Source organism: Pseudophryne corroboree, chromosome 1, assembly GCF_028390025.1.
Source record: "Pseudophryne corroboree isolate aPseCor3 chromosome 1, aPseCor3.hap2, whole genome shotgun sequence".
NCBI classification, from domain to species: domain Eukaryota; kingdom Metazoa; phylum Chordata; class Amphibia; order Anura; family Myobatrachidae; genus Pseudophryne; species Pseudophryne corroboree.
The window spans coordinates 661,504,432-661,525,824 of NC_086444.1; the positions used below are offsets into that span (position 1 = coordinate 661,504,432).

At 45.9% G+C, this 21,393-nt stretch overlaps 1 protein-coding gene across 2 annotated transcripts in view; it reads right to left on the reverse strand.

Annotated features, from left to right (window-relative positions):
* CORO2A (coronin 2A) overlaps positions 1–21,393 on the reverse strand; it is a 435,475-nt gene that overhangs the window by 400,234 nt on the left and 13,848 nt on the right. Inside the window, exon 1 of one of the 2 annotated variants that reach the window (XM_063914671.1) lies at positions 19,770–19,826. The exons of the other annotated variant lie outside the window; for it this stretch is intronic. The gene's annotated coding sequence lies outside the window, so the exon portion shown is untranslated. Of the gene's footprint in view, positions 1–19,769; positions 19,827–21,393 lie in introns of those variants that run through there. 2 annotated transcript variants of the gene reach the window in all.

The following is a 21,393-nucleotide window of genomic DNA, read 5'->3' on the forward strand; positions in this document are numbered from 1 at the left end:
TGGAGCTGCAGGGAACTTTATGGACTTAACGTGGGCCAAGGCCTTAGGTATTCCTCAGTTAAACTTGGGTAGGTGTGTCACCATGCATGGTTTAGACGGGAGTCCCTTGTCCAATGGGGTTATTTCCCTCTGTACACCCCCTGTACTACTTACGGTAGGAGCTCTTCATTCCGAAAAGATTGAGTTTTTCCTTACCCATTGCCCAGCAGTTCCAGTGGTTCTGGGTCACCCTTGGCTGGCCTTTCATAATCCCATCATTGATTGGCAGTCGGGGGAGATCTCACAATGGGGTACCATCTGTAATAAGGAATGTATTACGTTTCCCGTCAGAATAGCTGCTGCCATTCCCGAACCCATTCCCGTGGAATACCAGGACTTTGTTGATGTATTTTCCAAGGGCAATGCGGACATTCTGCCTCTCCATCGGCCTTATGATTGTGCTATTGAGCTAATTCCTGGTGCCACATTGCCAAAGGGAAGGTTATATGCATTGTCCGGACCAGAAACTGCGGCCATGAATGAGTATGTTAAGGAGAGCCTAGGGAAAGGATTTATTAGGCCATCTAAATCCCCTTTAAGTGCAGGCTTCTTCTTTGTGGAAAAGAAAGATGGATCACTCAGACCTTGCATCGACTTTAGAGCCCTGAATAAGATCTCAGTTAAAAATACTTACCCTCTGCCGCTGATTTCTGTCCTCTTTGATCAGCTGCTGTCACAACTGAGGGCCTGAGCTGACGGAAGGCAGCCTCAGTTGTAGGGGCTGAGATGTACCGGAACCTGGGAGGTTGTATCAGACCCCTGGACATGTAAGTAACATGAAGAGAAACCGCCCGAAGGCGTGACCACGACAACTTGAGTAAAAGTCAATGATATTTATTTATGACAAACTCCATGCATCACAGTAGCAGTAAAAAGTAACATAAAAATCAGCAGAGAAATAATAATACAGTTCCTGGGTACTACAGGGTGGCAGGGGCCACAGAGCTCTGGTGGTATGAGACAGTTCTTATTATCTGCAAGTTGGAAAGTCCTTACCAGGCTCAACTGTAGCAATGAGGAAAGCCCAGGGTCGTACCAGCTGGTGTTCCAGGGAAAGCTGGACTGCTGTAGATAAAATGCTGCTGTGGGTACTGGTTAGAACCAGACAGGTGTTGGCACGGAGTGGATACTGGCTGGAACCAGTTAAATAATAAATAAAGCTTGAGAGCGATGCAATGTAGATGAAATGTAGAATTTGAGAGCGGAGAAATAATAATACCGGTGGAGAGTGGTAAACTGCAGAAAGGACACCGGCCCTTTAAGAGAAGCTGTACACTGCTGGAAGCTGAGCTGGAAGCAGGTGATGTTGTAGCTGGAAACAGGTGAGTCCAGAATGGATCGGAGAGTCAGGCTACACCGCAGATGGAATGCTGGTGCGGGTCTCTATAGCAGAAGTCTGGAGACAGGAGCTGGAACCTGAAAGACATTCACAGAAGAGAGACAAACTGGAACTAGGTTTGACAACCAAAGCACTGACGCCTTCCTTGCTCAGGCACAACCTATTTATACCTGCAGCAAGGAAGGCATTGGCTAGGCAATTATGCAAATTAATAATACTGACAACGGATTGGTAGGAATGATCAGCTGACAGAATCCAAGATGGCTGTGCCCATGCAGACACTTGGAGGGAAGTTTGGATTGTAATCCATGTGGTCTGAAAAACAGTAATGGCGGCGCCGGCCACCGGAGACAGGAGACGCCAGGCTGACAGATGCACATCCGGCCACGCGGACACAGCGGAGGCCGCGGCTGACGTAATCGCCACTCTGAATGCAGAAGCTCAGGGACGGCGGCGGAGGCCGCGGGAGACGCCATGCCAGATGTATAAGGAGTTACTGTGACTGCGTCCAGAGAGACAGGAGAGGATGCGGGAATGTGCACATCAGGATAACAGATGGGATCCGGTCCTGGAGCGCTGAGCCAGCCTTAGGAGGCATCTGATAGGTAAGAAATGGCGTCCAGATACCCGGATCGTGACAGCACCCCCCCCCCCCCCCTTTAGGAGTGGCCCCAGGACACTTCTTTGGCTTTTGAGGAAACTTGGAATGGAATCTTCGGACCAAGGCAGGAGCATGGACATCAGAAGCATTGGTCCATGAACGTTCCTCAGGGCCATAACCCTTCCAGTCAATAAGATACTGAAGTTGACCGTAACGGTGACGTGAGTCCAGGATCTTGGCTACTTCATACTCAACACCTCGTTGAGTTTGGACTTTCGGAGTTGGAGGAAGTGAGGAATGAAACAGATTCAAGATTAGCGGTTTCAACAGGGAAACATGGAATGTCCTGGGTATCTTAAGGAAGGGAGGCAACTGGAGTCTGTAAGCAACAGGATTGATGACTTGATCAATTTTAAAAGGACCGATGTAGCGAGGTGCAAACTTCATACTGGGAACTCTTAACCTCAAATTCTTCGTGGATAACCATACCCGATCACCCACCTTGAGAGCAGGAACTGCTCGACGCTTCTTATCCGCAAACTTCTTGTACCTGAACGATGCCTTGAGCAGAGCTGATCGTACACTCTTCCAGATATTGGCAAACTGATGCAAGGTGATATCCACTGCGGGAACAGAAGTTGCTGGAAGCGGTTGGAACTCAGGGACTTTAGGGTGGAATCCAAAGTTGGTGAAGAATGGTGTTGAAGAAGATGAAGAATGATACTGGTTGTTATGACAGAACTCGGCCCAGGGAAGTAATTGAACCCAGTCATCTTGAGAGGAGGACACATAGATGCGGAGGAAGGACTCCAAGTCCTGATTCACCCTCTCAGTTTGACCATTGGTCTGAGGATGGTAAGCCGTGGAAAACTTTAGCTTGACTTGGAGGGCTTGACATAAACTTCGCCAGAATTTGGCTGTGAATTGAACTCCTCGATCTGAGATAATTTCTTCTGGAAGACCGTGGAGTCGAAAGATCTCTTGTATGAATACTTGAGCCAACTTGGAAGCTGACGGAAGACCGGTGAGAGGAATGAAGTGTGCCATCTTGGTGAACCGGTCAACTACCACCCAGATGGTATTAAACTTGTTGCACATGGGCAAATCTGTAATAAAATCCATCGACAAATGGGTCCATGGTCGACGGGGAACAGATAGTGGAACCAGTTGCCCCGCAGGCGACTGGCGGGATACTTTATGTTGAGCACACTTTGGGCAAGATGCAATAAACTCCAAAACGTCCTTTTTCAGAGTTGGCCACCAATAGGACCTAGAGATAAACTCCAGGGTTTTTTGGATACCTGTATGTCCGGCAAAGCGGGAAGCATGGGCCCAATGCATGAGCTTCTTCCTTAGTGTCGGCTTCACAAAACTTTTCCCTGATGGGGGCGTAGAGTCCATCCCTACCGTGGAGAATGCCAACGGACTTATAATAGGATGCTTGTCTGAAGACTCTGACTCATTTTCTTGCTCCCATGAGCGGGAAAGGGCATCGGCCTTGCGATTCTGAGAGCCCGGACAGAACTGGAGTTTAAAGTCGAACCTGGAAAAGAAAAGTGCCCATCTGGCCTGACGAGGGTTGAGACATTGTGCGCCTTTCAGATATAGAAGGTTCTTGTGGTCTGTAAGGATGGTGATTGAATGAGAAGCTCCCTCCAACAGATATCTCCACTCCTCTAGAGCGAGCTTGATGGCTAGCAACTCCTGGTCGCCAATGGCATAGTTGCGCTCCGCTGGGGAGAACTTCCGTGAGAAGAAACTGCAAGGATGTAAATGGCCATCTTTAGCCCTCTGAGATAACACCGCTCCTACTCCAACGGAGGAGGCATCCACCTCTAGGATGAAAGGAGAGTCGATGTCAGGCTGTTTCAGGACAGGCGCAGAGATGAACCTCTGTTTTAAAAGATGAAAAGCTTGCATGGCTTCTTCAGACCACTTGGACGGGGCTGCACAATACAGACAGAGAGACTCAGAGAGACGTCTTCGGCGCTCAGCAGGAGTTAAACGGGAACGGCCAATTTGCATGGGTTCATCTTTAGTTGGTGACAGTTGGCGAGGAGGAGGAGCAGAAGATTTTGGAGCAGATGATCTTCCACGCTCAGTTGCTCTCTCTCTGAAACGTAAGTCAACTTTTGTACAAAGTGAGATTAGCTCATCTAACTTGGAGGGTAAGTCTCTGGTAGCTAACTCATCTTTAATACGCTCGGATAAACCATGCCAGAATGCAGCATACAGGGCCTCGTCGTTCCATGCCAGTTCAGATGCCAGGATCTGGAACTGTATAAGATATTGTCCTACAGTATGTGATCCCTGGCGTAAACGGAGAATCTCAGACGAAGCTGAAGTTACCCGGCCTGGCTCGTCGAAGATGCGCCTGAATGTTGACACGAATGCAGTGTAAGAAGATAGCAGGGTGTCGGACCTCTCCCATAACGGTGATGCCCAGTCAAGGGCTGAGCCACTGAGAAGTGAGATGATGTAGGCAATTTTTGTACGGTCACTGGGAAAATTGCCAGGTTGTAGCTCAAACTGAATCTCACACTGGTTGAGAAATCCCCTGCAGAATCTTGGAGATCCGTCAAATTTTGCTGACGTTGGAAGATGAAGACGTGGAGCAGAAACGGGTAAGGTGGGTGGGGTTATAGTTGGAGTCACTGTGGTTGACGCCCCAGATGCGCCTGATCCACGGAGAGTTGTCTGAATCCCATCCAGCCGAGTAGAGAAATCCTGGAGACAGCGGATGATGTGGCCCTGTGCAGCCTCCTGATGTTCAAGTCGGGCTGCCAGTTCTTGCATCGGCCTGGCCGCTTGATCCTGGTCTCCGGCTGGATTCATTTGGTCAGTGCTTACTGTCACAACTGAGGGCCTGAGCTGACGGAAGGCAGCCTCAGTTTTAGGGGCTGAGATGTACCGGAACCTGGGAGGTTGTATCAGACCCCTGGACATGTAAGTAACATGAAGAGAAACCGCCCGAAGGCGTGACCACGACAACTTGAGTAAAAGTCAATGATATTTATTTATGACAAACTCCATGCATCACAGTAGCAGTAAAAAGTAACAAAAATCAGCAGAGAAATAATAATACAGTTCCTGGGTACTACAGGTTGGCAGGGGCCACATAGCTCTGGTGGTATGAGACAGTTCTTATTATCTGCAAGTTGGAAAGTCCTTACCAGGCTCAACTGTAGCAATGAGGAAAGCCCGGGGTCGTACCAGCTGGTGTTCCAGGGAAAGCTGGACTGCTGTAGATAAAATGCTGCTGTGGGTACTGGTTAGAACCAGACAGGTGTTGGCACGGAGTGGATACTGGCTGGAACCAGTTAAATAATAAATAAAGCTTGAGAGCGATGCAATGTAGATGAAATGTAGATTTTGAGAGCGGAGAAATAATAATACCGGTGGAGAGTGGTAAACTGCAGAAAGGACACCGGCCCTTTAAGAGAAGCTGTACACTGCTGGAAGCTGAGCTGGAAGCAGGTGATGTTGTAGCTGGAAACAGGTGAGTCCAGAATGGATCGGAGAGTCAGGCTACACCGCAGATGGAATGCTGGTGCGGGTCTCTATAGCAGAAGTCTGGAGACAGGAGCTGGAACCTGAAAGACATTCACAGAAGAGAGACAAACTGGAACTAGGTTTGACAACCAAAGCACTGACGCCTTCCTTGCTCAGGCACAACCTATTTATACCTGCAGCAAGGAAGGCATTGGCTAGGCAATTATGCAAATTAATAATACTGACAACGGATTGGTAGGAATGATCAGCTGACAGAATCCAAGATGGCTGCGCCCATGCAGACACTTGGAGGGAAGTTTGGATTGTAATCCATGTGGTCTGAAAAACAGTAATGGCGGCGCCGGCCACCGGAGACAGGAGACGCCAGGCTGACAGATGCACATCCGACCACGCGGACACAGCGGAGGCCGCGGCTGACGTAATCGCCACTCTGAATGCAGAAGCTCAGGGACGGCGGCGGAGGCCGCGGGAGACGCCATGCCAGATGTATAAGGAGTTACTGTGACTGCGTCCAGAGAGACAGGAGAGGATGCGGGAATGTGCACATCAGGATAACAGATGGGATCCGGTCCTGGAGCGCTGAGCCAGCCTTAGGAGGCATCTGATAGGTAAGAAATGGCGTCCAGATACCCGGATCGTGACAGCTGCGTTCGGCTGTGATCTTTTCTAAGATTGACCTGAGGGGAGCGTATAACCTCATCCGAATCAAGTCGGGAGATGAGTGGAAAACGGCGTTCAGTACTCAGTCGGGTCACTACGAGTATCTGGTGATGCCGTTCGGCTTGTCTAACGCTCCGGCAGTTTTCCAGGATCTCATTAACGATGTGCTCCGTGATTTTCTTGGAAGATTCGTGGTCGTTTACTTAGACGATATCCTGATCTATTCTGACTCTATTGAACAACATGTTACCCAGGTGCGTCAGGTTCTTCAAAAATTACGTGAAAATCACCTATATGCCAAGCTGGAGAAGTATGAGTTTCATGTCACGGAGGTATCCTTTTTAGGGTACATTATTTCCCCTCGGGGATTCTGTATGGAACCAAAGAAGCTCCAAGCCATCCTTAGTTGGGCGCAACCCACCAACTTAAAAGCAATTCAGCGCTTTTTAGGGTTTGCGAATTATTATAGAAGATTTATTCATTCTTTTTCCGACCTGGTTGCTCCCATTGTGGCACTGACTAAGAAGGGAGCGGATCCTACCAACTGGTCACGTGAAGCTGAGCTATCCTTTCAGGCCTTGAAACAAGCTTTCGTCTCAGCCCCAGTCCTCAGACATCCCAACCCAGAATTGCCCTTCATTGTTGAGGTTGATGCCTCGGAGGTTGGAGTGGGGGCTATCCTATCCCAGAAGGATCCAGACTCTCTAGAATTACATCCTTGTGCCTTTATGTCCAGGAAATTCTCATCCGCTGAATCCAACTACGATGTTAGTAACCGGGAGTTACTGGCTATTAAATGGGCTTTCGAGGAGTGGAGGCATTGGCTTGAGGGAGCAACACATACCATTTCAGTTTTGACTGACCACAAAAATCTTCAGTACATCGAATCAGCTAAGCGGCTGAATGCCCGGCAGGCTCGTTGGGCTTTATTTTTTACTCGTTTCAAGTTTATTATCACCTTCAGGCCAGGTTCCAAGAATACCAAGGCGGATGCCCTGTCACGCAGTTTTCTTCCAGTTCATAATAACAGTCCTGTTACTGCCATACTTCCGTCTTCAGCCATTTGGGCAGGCCTCACACAAGATTTATTTACCCAGTTAAAGCAGCTTCAACATCAAGCTCCTGGGAATACTCCTGCTGGTCGTCTTTATGTCCCTGAGTTTTTGAGAGCTACTGTTTTGACTGAGTTTCACGATAGCAAAGTTGCCGGGCATCCGGGGATCTCTAAGACTTTGGAATTAGTCTCCCGCTCAGTATGGTGGCCTGGTCTTTCTAAAGACATTAAGGAGTTTGTTTTTTCTTGTCAGGTCTGTGCACAGCATAAAGTTCCCCGTTCCTTGCCTATCGGGCAACTTATGCCCTTAAATGTTCCTCTCAGGCCATGGTCTCATATTTCCATGGATTTTGTGGTAGACCTCCCTCTGTCAGCTGGATTCCGAGTCATATGGGTGGTAGTGGACCGTTTTAGCAAGATGGCCCATTTCATTGCTCTTCCCCGACTGCCATCTGCCCAGGGATTGGCAGTTTTGTTTCTCCGCCATGTTTTCAGACTTCATGGGTTACCCACTGATATTGTTTCTGATCGGGGTCCACAATTCATTGCACAATTTTGGAAGTCTTTTTGTGCCTCATTAAAGATGAAATTGTCTTTAACGTCCGGCTACCATCCCCAATCCAACGGGCAGACCGAGCGAGTTAATCAATCATTAAAACAGTATTTGCGTTTGTACTCAGCCAAACTCCAGAATGATTGGTCCGAGTTTCTTCCTTTGGCGGAGTTTGCGTACAACAATTCTTGTCATTCCTCCACTAATGTGTCTCCATTCTTTTCAGTTTTTGGTTTTCACCCCAGAGCTAATTCTTTTTTTCAACATTCCTCTGTCTCCTCGCTAACCTTAACCTCTCATCTCAGACTCATTTGGAGAAAAGTGCACCTTGCTCTCAGAAAAGCGGCATTTCGAGAGAAAAATTTTTCTGACAGGCTCCGGCGGCCTTGCACTTTTAAGGTGGGAGATAGGGTATGGTTGTCGACTCGTAACATTAAACTTCGACAAACCTCAGCTAGATTGGGCCCCAAATTTATTGGACCATTTCATATTATTAAAAAAATCAATCCAGTTGCTTTCCGGTTACGTTTACCAAGAGCTCTCCGGATCGGAAATACGTTCCATTGCTCCCTGTTGAAACCATACATTTCATCCAGTAGATTTCCTCGGAAGATCTCTCAGGGGAAATCACCAGTAGATGTACAGGGTCATCAGGAGTTCTTGGTAGAGAAGGTTCTCGATTCCAAATTGTCCCGGGGTCGGCTTTATTTTCTGGTGCACTGGAGAGGCTATGGTCCAGAAGAAAGGTCTTGGGTCCTGGATAAGGATCTCCATGCCCCGAGGCTCAAGAGGGCATTTTTTCGGGAATTTCCTCGGAAACCTGGCTTTAGGGGTTCCTTGACCCCTCCTCAAGGGGGGGGGTACTGTTAGGCGCCGGGGTCCGCTCGTCGCTGCGGCCCGGCGCCTAGCAACCAGGGACGCCCTGCGCGTACAGCCGCCGGCTCCCTGGCAACGCTAGACGCCGGGCGCACGGAGCCGCACGGACCCTAGCAACGGGGACGCCACTTACGGACTGCGTTCCCCGTTGCTGGGTTCAATTTAAATAATGAGATGTCTGTTTTCCTGGCCATGCAGCTTGGCAGCTGTATGGCATTTAATCCAATCAGCCTCCAAACAGCTGATTGGAGGACTCCCTGTTAAATACACTTCCTGGGCTTCTCACAGACGCCGGTAATAGCTTCCTGAATGCTGAATCTGTTTGCTGAAAGTGTTTCCAGTCCTGCTGTATCCGGTCGTTCCTGTTCTCAGTTGTCCTGTACTCGGAAGTCGTCATCTGTTCCTGGAGTCCTGACTGAGCACCTTTGAACATCCAGTGGTGTTCGTGAGTCACGGCGTAGCCGTGTGTTGCGGCTTGGGCCGCTTAATTATTTATCATTTATTTTTGTGTTCCGGAGCTTTTGCGGAGGATTCCGCTCCCACAGATCCACTCTGGTATCCAGCGGTGCTGGGTAGGAGTACGGACTAGTGGATTTTGGTTGTCCTTTTCCCTGGCGGGTTACCGCACATACCTCAGGTTTAGTCAGTTAGCTTGTAGCCCCTGGCCTGGTTGTTTAGTCAGAGGGCCCCTTGTTATCACCCTGTCTCGGATTTCCCTTTGTCTCCCATTAAGACCTGAGGGGGCATCGGAGTTGGGCAGACATAATCCGCCCTTCAAACGCGGCTGCCATGGGCTCAAGCAACCATAGTCTCGCAGGGGATTTCTGACCACACGGGCGAGACAACGGAGTTAGGGCGCCAGGGGCTACTTTCTATTCCCGCTCCCTTCCCCAGCATTCCGTTCCAGTGCTCCGGTCCTTGCAATAGGACCACCTCAGACCAGAGTGCTGGAATCATAACAAAGTGCTTCGCGTTTAACAATGCGTCCTGTTCCTTCGGCAAGCAGTGTCGGTTTCGACATTTGTGCTTGCAATGTGGCGGCTCCCACCCAGCCTCTACCTGCTTTAAAGGCAGTCGCCAGGGTGCCCGGGGTAAGCAAAATTACCCAAGACCTGGCGCAAGTGGGAGCGCTCCGCAGAGCTCCAACGCCAATTAATTTGGATACAATGGGCAAGTGGTTGGAGTGGTATCCTAATAGGGCGGACGCGCAGTTTTTGTTTTACGGTTTTCGTTTTGGTTTTCGCTTGCCTGTTGCGAGCACGGTTTCGGTCCGGGCCCAAACGGAATCTCCAGTCTGCTCGTGCCTTGCCGTCGGTTCTGCGGGAGAAAGTGGATAAGGAGGTTAGGCTGGGTAGGATGGAGGGACCGTTTAACTCACCCCGGTGGATGACTTGGTCATCTCCCCAGTGGGGGTGGTTCCCAAGAAGACTCCAGGTGCTTTTAGGCTCATTCAGCATCTTTCTTACCCGTCGGGGTCGCCGGTCAACGACGCGATACCGCCGGCTCATTGCTCGGTGGTGTATCAGTCGTTTGACGAGGCGCTAGAGCTGGTCCGTAGTTACGGGCCTGGGGCCCTTATGGCTAAGATAGATGTGGAATCCGCGTTTCGGTTGCTGCCGTTGCATCCGGACTCATTCCGTTTTATGGGTCTTCGGATTGGATCGGAGTATTTCATCGACAAGTGTTTGCCGATGGGATGTTCCGTGTCCTGCTTGTTTTTCGAACGGTTTAGCACATTCCTACATTGGTGCATGGAGTCTTCGTCAGGGGGTCACGGGGTCGCCCATTACCTCGATGACTTCCTGTGTGTGGGTCCGGCAAATTCACCACGGTGCGGCGACTTGCTGTTCAGCATCCGAGCTCTGTTTTTTCACTTCGGCGTTCCCGTGGCCGAGGATAAAACAGAGGGGCCGGTCTCCTGTTTGTCATTTTTGGGGATAGAAATCGACACGGTGGCGGGATCGTGTCGACTTCCTCCGGACAAGGTTGCGAAGCTCCGCGAGGGTATATGCCGGTTCGGAAGGTCGCGCAAAGTCACTCTGCGGCAGGCGCAGTCCTTGCTGGGCATTTTGAACTTTGCTTGTCAGGTAATCCCGATGGGCAGGGTTTTTTGCCGGAAGCTGGAAAGGGCGACTGCGGGGTGTGCCAGACCACATCATTTCGTGCTCTTGTCCTCCGAGATTCAGAGGGATTTGGCCGTATGGGCCTCGTTCCTGGAGGACTTCAACAGGGTGTGTATATGGCAAGCCCCAACAGTCGACAGCGCTGGGCTGCAGCTGTTTACCGACGCGGCGGGTTCCTCTGGGTTCGGTTGCTATCTGGAGGGATCTTGGTGCGCGGCCTCGTGGCCGGCGGAATGGCATCGCGAGGGTTTAACTAAGGACCTTTTGCTGCTGCAGCTTTTCCCCATTATGGTGGCGCTGGAGGCTTGGGGCGATCGTCTGGCGCATCGCAGCATCTTGTTTAGATGTGACAATCTGGGCGTGGTGCATGCGATAAATAACCAAAGGGCGAAGTCGCTGGTGGTCCTGAGGGTGCTGGGGCAGTTGCTGTTGACATGCTTGCATAGGAATGTGTGGTTCCGCGCGCAGCATGTGCCTGGGCTGGAGAACGGAATTGCCGACGCATTGTCACGAGGTCAGTGGGAGAGGTTTTGTTTGTTGGCACCCAAGGCCGATGAGCAAGGTTTTCAATGTCCCGGTTATGTCTGGCAGGTGATCGGGCCGGACTGGAGGGTCTAGCGATGCGGTCAGTCGCTCCGAACACGCTCAAGGCTTACGGACAAGCTTGGAGCGAGTGGGAGGAGTTTGTCCGAGGACGAAGTCAACAAGGTAAGAGCGGGCATCGGATGATGCTTTCTTTTATTTGGCAGCTGTTTGTTACGGGTAGGTCCAGAGCGGTGGTATCCCGGTACTTGGCTGGTATTTCGTTCTTTAGCAAAATCAAGGGTGTCCCTGACGTGACGAAAAGCGGGATTCTGCTTAAGGCGATGAAGGGATGGGCGCGCGTGGCGCCGACGCCGCCTGATAGGAGGCGGCCCATTGATGCGGCCTTGCTTCCGGCTGTCATCAGGGCGGTTGGCGGTATCGCGTCGTCCATGTTTGAGTCGCTGCTGTTCAGTTTGGCGTTCTCAATGGCTTATCACGGTGCCTTTCGGGTTTCGGAGCTGGTGGCGCCTTCTAAGCGAGCAGATTCGCACATGCTTCTCGAGGACGTGGTGGTGGGTGAGAGGTCCTTGCTGTGCAGATTGCGTCGCTCTAAGACGGACCAAGTAGGTAGAGGTCGATGGGTCACCTTGGTTCCGGCACTCGAGGAGAGCATTTGCCCAGTGAGGTTGGCAGTTCAATATGCGGCAGTACAGCCCAATGGTCGGGGGTCGTGGTTGCTTCATTAGGACGGTCTGCCAGTGACGAAATATCAGTTCTGTTGGATGCTGGGTCGCTGTCTGGCGAGCTTGGGCCTTCCACCCGCTGCTTTCGGGACGCATTCCTTCCGCATCGGGGCTGCGACGTCGGCTGCGTCGACAGGGTTTTCCGTGGCTGAAATCCAGGCGGTGGGGCGATAGAAGTCGTCAAGTTACAGACGATATATTCGCCCCGTTGCATGAGCTGTTTGCTTGCATGGGGTTTTTGCTTAGTTGTAGTTGTTATAAGTCATGTTGTTACAGTTCAGTACGTTCTTGTGTTGTGCGTCTGTTTGTCTCCCCGTTTTATCCTACTCAGGGATTAGCCACTCGCCGCTGCTGGCAGCGGGGGTCTGGAGTTCTTTTGCGATTTTGTGCCTGACTTGACGGACTGAATTCTAATCCACAATTCGGCTGATCAGTTCTAATCAAAGTCCCTCAGCAGGTTTTTACGCTTTCACCTCCAGCTGAGTTCTTACATGTTTTTCCCATTTTATACCCCCCCCCCCCCCCGCCCCGTTTATTTTCTTATTTGAATTTTGATCTTCCCATTGTGTGTTCATGTTCTGCTTCAAATTGGCTGGAAGCTTGTGCAGATCGGCTAGGCCGTGACTTCTGCAATAAACGAAAGCCCAATTTTTTCTTTTGGCAGATCCTTCAGGTTAATGCGTTTAATAACACTGCTATAGATACTTAGTAACCAATTTTTACACCTTTCCTTCTCTTCAGGTTGGGTAGAAGATGACTTGGCTATCTGGGTGGTTGGCCACTCTTATGTGTATTGGGCAGCCAGGTTTTTGGCCTCGGAGGGGGCACAGATGTTTCCTAGGGCTCATGGCGTTCGTTGGCTTGGTTGGCGGGGGATGATGTGGAAAAATCTGAAGAGTAGACTAGTCAGTCAGGCCAGCGAGCATGGAGTCCCTAGGGTGCTGGTTGTCCATTTAGGTGGCAACGACCTGGGGAAGAGGACATCTTTGGAGCTGCGGTGGGCCATGATAAAGGATCTGGCCAGTGTGGCCGCAGCATGGACCAATTGTGTCTTGGTGTTCTCAATGATGGTGCCAAGGTTGAGTTGGCGAGGTGTGGCGGACGGTCGCCTGATTGACGAGGCCAGGCAGAAGGTGAATGGGGCGGTGGCGAAGTGGGTGTTGTCCCACGGAGGCAAAGTGGTTCGCCACCCTAGGATTCGGTTCCGAGACAGTCACCTTTTTTGGCCTGATGGTGTGCATCTGTCCAATGAGGGGATGATGCTTTTCCTGGAGGATCTGTTTCTAGTGTTGCAGGAGTTAGGTTGAGTTTATGGTGGCGGTGCGAAGACTCTGGGGAGGAGTCTTTCGCTGTTGGCGGAAAAGAACGGCAGGTTGTAGTTTGTCTTGTTAGCTGTAGTGATTTACAGTTTGGTGTGGTTTAGGTGCACTCACCTCCATCGACTTTTAAGGCCGCTCGACCACCCGTCCGGGGGCAGCGGCAGGCACCCATCAGGGTGGGTAGTCACCATGGGGGTTTAGTTGGGCACCTATTACCGATTTTATAGTTTGTATTTAAATTAGGATAGTTTTGAATTTTAACGTTTTTAAGGTTAGCGTCAGATCAATAGAGCCGTTCTTTTTTCTGCCACCATATGCCGGCTGAATCGGCATGTTAACAAAATTTTCAATTTACAGGTTTGCTAATGGTTAGGGTACAATAAATTGCTAGCAATTTTTCTGCCAAATTCAAGTCTCCGTGTCATTATTTCTTGGTTTTAGAGGTAATGAATGCTTTACTTTGAATGAAGGGGTCCACAGAGTATCATTAGGAGGTTTAATACAGTATGAGGAGGCAATATAATCTTTGTGCCTGCTAGCCCAGGTAAAATAGTTTATTGCTATATGTTATATATTCAGTGCCATAAATAAACAATTTGGTGCCCTGTCCCAGAAAAAATAATTGGTGCCCCCTCTCCCACCAAATTGAAAATAGGGACAGTGTGCGCCTAAGACGCATGTAATAAATATAGGGGTGTGGCTTTATGGGGGAAGTGGCATGGACATAGAATAGTATCAATTCACATTACACGGCACAGTAGTGTCTGTAATTCACATCACACTACACAGTAGTACCCATTACGCCATATTAGAGCCCCTGACACACATTATGCCAGGTAGAGCACACATTATGCCAGGTAGAGCCCCTGATACACAATATGCCAGGTAGAGCCCACATTATGCCAGGTAGAGCCCCTGATGCACATTATGCCAAATTAGAGTCCCTGATGCACATTATGCCAGGTAGAGCCTCTGATGCACATTATGCTAGGTAGAGCCCACATTATGCCAGGTAGAGCCCCTGATGCAAATTATGCCAGGTAGAACCCCTGACAGTGTGGTATTGTGTGTACGCATGATGGCACTTGTGTTTTTACCTTCCACTACACTGGCCAGGAAAGGGACACAGGGCACTGCAACTACCTAATACGGCAACACTTTGCTGCGCGGACCTGCAGGTGTTGCCAGCAGTTCTGCGCCCACAGTGCACATGCACAGTGTGCCAGGCACCGCTGGAACACACCTAGTTACAGCCCTGTATATATTTTAACTATTTAATGGAGAAATAAATGCTAAATGTTAGATACACAAAAGAGTCCTCACAAGGACCAGTTATTTACTTTGACCTGCACCATGTGACTAATGGACATGTTCTGATGCCAGCGAAGTGCAAGAACATAACACAAGTCTACTACAATAATGTAATTATTTTTTTATTTCATGTTTACTGTTTTGCTTGTAATATAAGATAACACCTTACATTGTGTAAATAAGTAACACTTTGGGTCTCAATTGTGAAACAAGGGTGGCTTTATTTATTTGCTGTTCCAATTTTTGTGGACATATTACACTTTTAAAATTACTCAAATTAACTATATGAAAGTTATTTGTATGAGCCTAATAAATAATCATTGGAAAACGGTTTGGTTACCCCTTGCCTTCTTTTGTTCCTGGTTTTCTTTTTATATACCCAGACTATGCCCAAAGGTGGTTGTTGGGCACTGGGCAGTCATTTTAAAGTTCAATCTAGCCCACACCTTGTGAAGACTAGGAAAATGGCTAGGTTTTATCCTACAGGGTCAGGGACAAAAGAATATCATTAAGAGCATTAAAAAAAAAAAAAAAAAAAAGCTAAGACTATTCAGCAATGATTTATAAAGTAGAGTATGGAGTCTGACAAGTAAAAAAAAGTCTTATTTACTGATAAAATCACATGCATTTTGCAGGCAATTAGAAAGAAAAAAAACATCAATTTAATGATTAACACCATAAAACGAAGTTAAACTAAATTTAAAAAAAAAAAAATTATTTGCACTGTCAGAATTCAGCTATTAAGGAACTTTCTTATTTAATTAGTCAGTCATTATCAAATTAAAAATAATAAATTCTTTACATCTGTTCTTCTAAATTGTTATTTTACTGGCCTGCTCAGTTACTGGAGTCTATTTACTATAGTTCATTTAATTTGACTTGAAAAATGTGTATAGTGGTTTGAAAGAGAATATAAGATGCACTGAAACAATGCATTCTTTGCAGAAGAACATATGGCTACACATTGCAAAAATGCTACAGACAAATTAGATGAAATGAAGCCACAATAATAACCGAGAATTTTGTGTGCATCAAACGTTTATCTCAATAGGGTCGGGTATGTCACATAACTACATCCCATCTCAATATGGTTATGTCCAGTACACATTTGTGAATGGTCCTGGTAGCGTTATATAAAACAACCTTCATTTTTGCATTAAAGGTTCAATTTAATTTTAACAGGCAAAAATAAATTATTGGATTTAGTCAAAGATGAGAAGAAAGTTGCAACGTGTTACATTGTGGATATTAAGTACAGAAGAATTGAGACTCTTTTGTGGGTGCACTCTTGAAACTAATTAGCGATAATGTAAATATGATAAGCATATAAAACATAACTTTTAATGACAAGGGTTAAAATATGGCATCCAGAACGACAAACAAAACACATAACATTAAAATGCTTTGGTCTTAGATTGGCAGCTTTGGTCTTCACAAATCAATTCAGGGATTCTTTCCTGGTCATTAAAAGTGAGATAATCGCAAGACCAAAGCATTTTAATGTTATGTGTTTTGTTTGTCGTTCTGGATAGCATATTTTAACCCTTGTCATTAAAAGTTATGTTTTATATGCTTATCATATTTACATTATCGCTAATTAGTTTCAAGAGTGCACCCACAAAAGAGTCTCACTTCTTCTCTACTTAATATTCATAGTATTACTGTTGACTCAGGGTGCACCACTCAATTTGGGGATATTGCCCTTAATTGTCTAAATTTGGTATTTGCTATCAGAAGAGACCAGCCATGCAGTTTCTGAAATATTATGACAAAATGCTACTGTATTTCATAAGCACTCATTCCTAACTCTGCTAAGTACTGTTTGGTATATGTATCTGGCTTCCATGAGGTAGTTGTCCATTATTTCAGCTTTCATTGACCTTTTTGAAAGCGGTAGAAGTTATCGATTCCCCCCCCCCCCCCCCCCCCTATTTTTAAATTTCTCTTGCATAGCCCAGTAAAATGTTGCAATATTAAGTATTGACTTGTGCCTTCTGGGGGTCCACTTCTTCACCAAACCCAGCCAAATCTCATCCTAACCCTCTATTCCACGTTCTCTATGTACCCCATCTATGTCACCCATGTCTGTCTACCCCTCCCCTTTAGATTGTAAGCTCTCACGAGCAGGGTCTTCTTCCCTCATGTGCTTATCCTTTGTCTTACTTTAATAATCTTCAACTGTACCACATCCATCAGTCTTCTGCCACCTGATACTTATTCCAGTGTCATCTGCTGATGTAACTATGTGTATTTACCCTGTACTTGTCCTATACTGTCATCAACTGTAAGTTGCTGTTTTCCAGTTTGATTATTTCTGTACTCTGTAATTAGGCGCTGCGGAACCCTTGTGGCGCCATATAAATAAAGGATAATAATAATAATAATAATAATAATACACAGGTATTGTTACTGGTGCAGAATCACCCCCTTTACATGTTACGTGTTACATTGTGGTCTGTATTTTGACATTCTTTTTATAACCTATCATGTTTTTAATTAACAGTCTTGCAAGTTCAAACTCCATAAAATAAAACAGCAGCAACTTTTTTAATGTAATGTTTGTTTTATTATTTTATAGGCATGTTTGGGCACTAATGTGACACATGAAATATCCGAGAGGCATGTTATACTAAGCAGACAAAGCATTAGTCTATTTCAGTGTGTAAATAACTTGACATCGCTACTCACTGCCTAGAACAATATAATTTACAATACAAATGTTACTTGTGTAATCCAGTTTATATGTTCCACCTTTAATTACAATGAAGACTTGCTCTAAAATCACATGGACACAGCCAAAATAGGAGTGATTAATCTCACTGAGAAAAAGCCTCCAATGTATACAGGCATTGTAGTACATTAAATTGAATGTAAACCAAAAACAGATACCACATTTGCTGTATGTTTGCAGAGGCATAGCTTGTCACGCTTAATGATTCATACAGAAAATGTGAGTCTGCTTACCAAATTAGCATTTACTTTATCACTAAATTAACTTACATTTAAATAAAGGCATCAGTGAATTCCTGTGTCAGATTTATAGCTGAATAAAGAGTATGGACCACAAACAGAACAGACACCTAGATCACCCAGGTAAAGGTTGCCAGTGTATGCAAAGACAGCAAGTTCTGCATAAGTCATCAGCCACAACACAGGCATAGAATTTATTATTTGGAACTTTTTATGCACAACATTTGGGGAAGAATGTAAATAGTCACATCAGACACTGTCATATAATATACCTAACCTAGGTAGGAAGCTCCCAATTACTATAGTAACTGTGAGAACAGGTGGGTCATTTAATGAGGGAGGACAATGCCAGGAGCAAAACAAAATATAAACCAGGCATTGAAAGAGGTTATCAAATAAGCACAATGACCTGTACAACTAAGCCGTAAATGTATCTGAAATATATTCCAGCATACAGTATATCAGTAGAAAATATTTTGCACAGAAGCTTTCTAGTATCATCACTATCTGGCACCTGACATTTATATGATGGCAACTAGTGCATGTTTCTACGGCGCCCTTTAATGTCAATTTTAAACAATGGTGTTGATACAGTATAACTAGAGGTGGATTATCCAATATGTAGTCTAGGCTTCCATCTAGAACCTAGTGGGTAGTGATATTGGTATGATTTAATCCATTTTCATGTGCTTTTTTTTTTTTACAAGTCAGTATGTTGTCTTCTTGTCTTCTTGGAGTCCCATGGTTAAAATCAGTTCCTGTCTACGGCACTGGTTGGTGTGGCTTATCTTGCGTGACATCACACTGCGTACGTCCAGTGTGCGTGATTAATCTGCCTAGTACTCCGGCACCTGGGGGGCACAACTGAGGCCATCTGATACAAAAATTAATGAAGTAGACACAAAAATAATAAATGTATTTTAAAAAGTCAAATGTGCATGTTAGCAGTTGGAAAGGGTGTATGGGGGGCAGGCGAGGGCAGTAGGGTGAAATGTTGCCTAGGGCACCTAGAAACTTTGCACCGGCCTTAACCCTAAAATGGACTGTCAACATTCACAAAGTCAACATCATGACCAGGTCAACATTCTGGTGTTGACATAATGACTGCATACCGCGTAGCCACGTATTATTGGTGTTCGCTTTCTAAACATGAGCAATACGAATTCATGAACAACCTTATATCTCTACAATATATATATATATATATATATATATATATATGAAGTTCCTCCACCAATCATTAACAAGCTCAACATCGGTGTCAATCTTAGGAACGCTTCTGATTGGTGGACAGACTCCTGTTGATGTAAGGAAGAGGGAGGTGCTGTGTGACCAGAACATGACTGCTCTGATGTGGGCCTGCCTCAATGGTGGTTCTATGAATTGTCAGCATGCTTAAGAGGTTGATGGCAAACAGAACATGATACAACGTTAACATATATTCCATAAAATCGGAGCGGAAACAAACTAAGTGGTATACATTACATAAACACAAGATTCCATGAAGTTGGAAATACAAAATGCAATCATTTGGCTGAAACATTACAATAGGTCAATGCCATTGTTGTATGATACTGTACAATGCCTTTGGAACCATGTACATTATGTTACACTGGTGAGGGTTTATTCTATTAAAATATCCCAGTATTTACATATAGCCAAGAACTGGAGCAGGAGAGATCGGACGCAGAGGTTGATAAAGAATGACAGTAACTGTTAGGTGAAACGCACATTAGTAGCAAACATGGCTTATGATGTAACGAGAATAACTTAAAAATAAACAGAAGACAATTTGTTCAGGTTATTTTAATACAATTCTAAATAATAATCATATGATTTACAGAAAATTCTAACCACAACTGAGAGGTTTCTTTGTAAGGGAGAGGGTATTTCCATATAAATGTGCCTTATCTACAGGTATTTATTTATTTAGTTGACTGATAAGGTTAGCCAGCTGGTATTATACTGAATTTCCATACACCTCCAATAGATATAAATCAGCAATTGTTGGCCGGTTACGTGCGGTTCATCAGTGCTCAAATTGAAAAAGATTCATACAATATTTCTAAATATATGTAATCGTTTATCCACTCATTAACCCTTAATCTCAGCAGACTAAACTAAAAGGCACATCACCACTTACCCAGGATAACCTTAGCAGTGTTTCGGACAAATTTTATTAGGCATCTATAAAACTAGAGTTTGCTTGTCCACTACTACACTGATTTCAGTTTTTATGGTCTCATTAGGTTTCACTGACTGGACTTTGCATTCATATAATCTGAACAAAGGTCATGTTGATGGTTTGTGTTTACCCAATATTGACTTAGTGTGCAGATATAAACCAGTAAAGCTACAGTAGCTATTCTAATACAGAAAACTTTTAAGCAGTCTCTTACTTGCTTAGGTCTATTTTTATGGAAGAAGATAAAAGGAACAGTAAAATAAGTTCATTGTACATAAAATGCTACTCATAATACAAAGAAAAACTGCTTGTATCAGGATATCCCAAGCAGAGATGCATATTCTTCATGTGACACGTTAGTGAGGCCTTTTTTATTTTTTTTTATAAAAAACTTTTTGACCCCTGCTGAAAGACTGCCATTTGTCCCAATTTTCCCAGCACAGTATACACTTTTTATCCCACCCAAAATCTTTCAGTGTTTTTTTTCTCCATAATTCTGAACAGAAGAGTGAGGCTTGGGTCTGGAGCAGTTATCAATGTTCAGAGTTGGCCTAATGTAGTAGAAGGGAATTTTGGTTGCTCATTGCCCTCTTGATGGCACAGGTACTTAACTACAAGGATAAGCAACATGCAGCTGTTCAGACCGTTGGGTTTCGCCTTGTTGCCTCTTATGCCATAATGACTGTGCCTAGAGCATATGGCTCAGATGTTCCTTCCATCTGTATGGACAAAGTACAATTGATAAAACTGAACCAAAAAGAGAACAGTATCCAAATTTCAGCACTGTTATGACCACTTTGGATTGGTTTAATTAGCTCTAACGTTAGCAATACCCTATTTACCAGCTGCAGCTATTAGACACTTTCATTTTTGCAATGTTTAGTTTCTTCATTACTCACTGGCCCATAAGGGGGTCTGGGACTCCAGGTCGACACCAAAAAGGTCGACACGCCTTAAGTCGATACATCTTATGTCGACATGGGCAAAATGTCGACATGAACAAGGTTTCCATGGAAACAGGTTGACATAAGTTTTTTATGTTTTTTTTGGTGCCGTTTTCTTCGTAGAGTGACCAGGAACCCCAATTAGTGCACCGCGTTCCCTTGCATGGCTCGCTTCACTCAGCACAGATAACCGTTCCCCATCGTAGTCCACGTGGTTCGTAAAGTATGAAAAAGTCCAAAAAATGTGAAAAACTCACGTCAACCTTTTTCATGTCGACCTAAGGTGTGTCGACCTTTTTGATGTCGACCTGGAGTCCGGATACCCCCATAAGGACAGGCTCTGTGAGAGAGTGTTTGGGACCCTTAGCAGTTTACTAAACCCCAGCTGAAGTAATTGCTCACACCTGTACTAGTTAGTACTGCACTAACCAGCACACAAACACGTAAATACTAAATGAAAGAGAACGCTGGATAATCTTGAGGGAACCTTTTGGTCAAATCACAATAATGAAACATCTATCGCATTCTGGGGCTTGGTGAATATGCGGTACGCAGCCAAGCCTCCGGAAACAGCATATTTGGAGGTTTGGCCACATTTTTATGCTTGATGCATCAAGCCCAATGACATGCATCACACT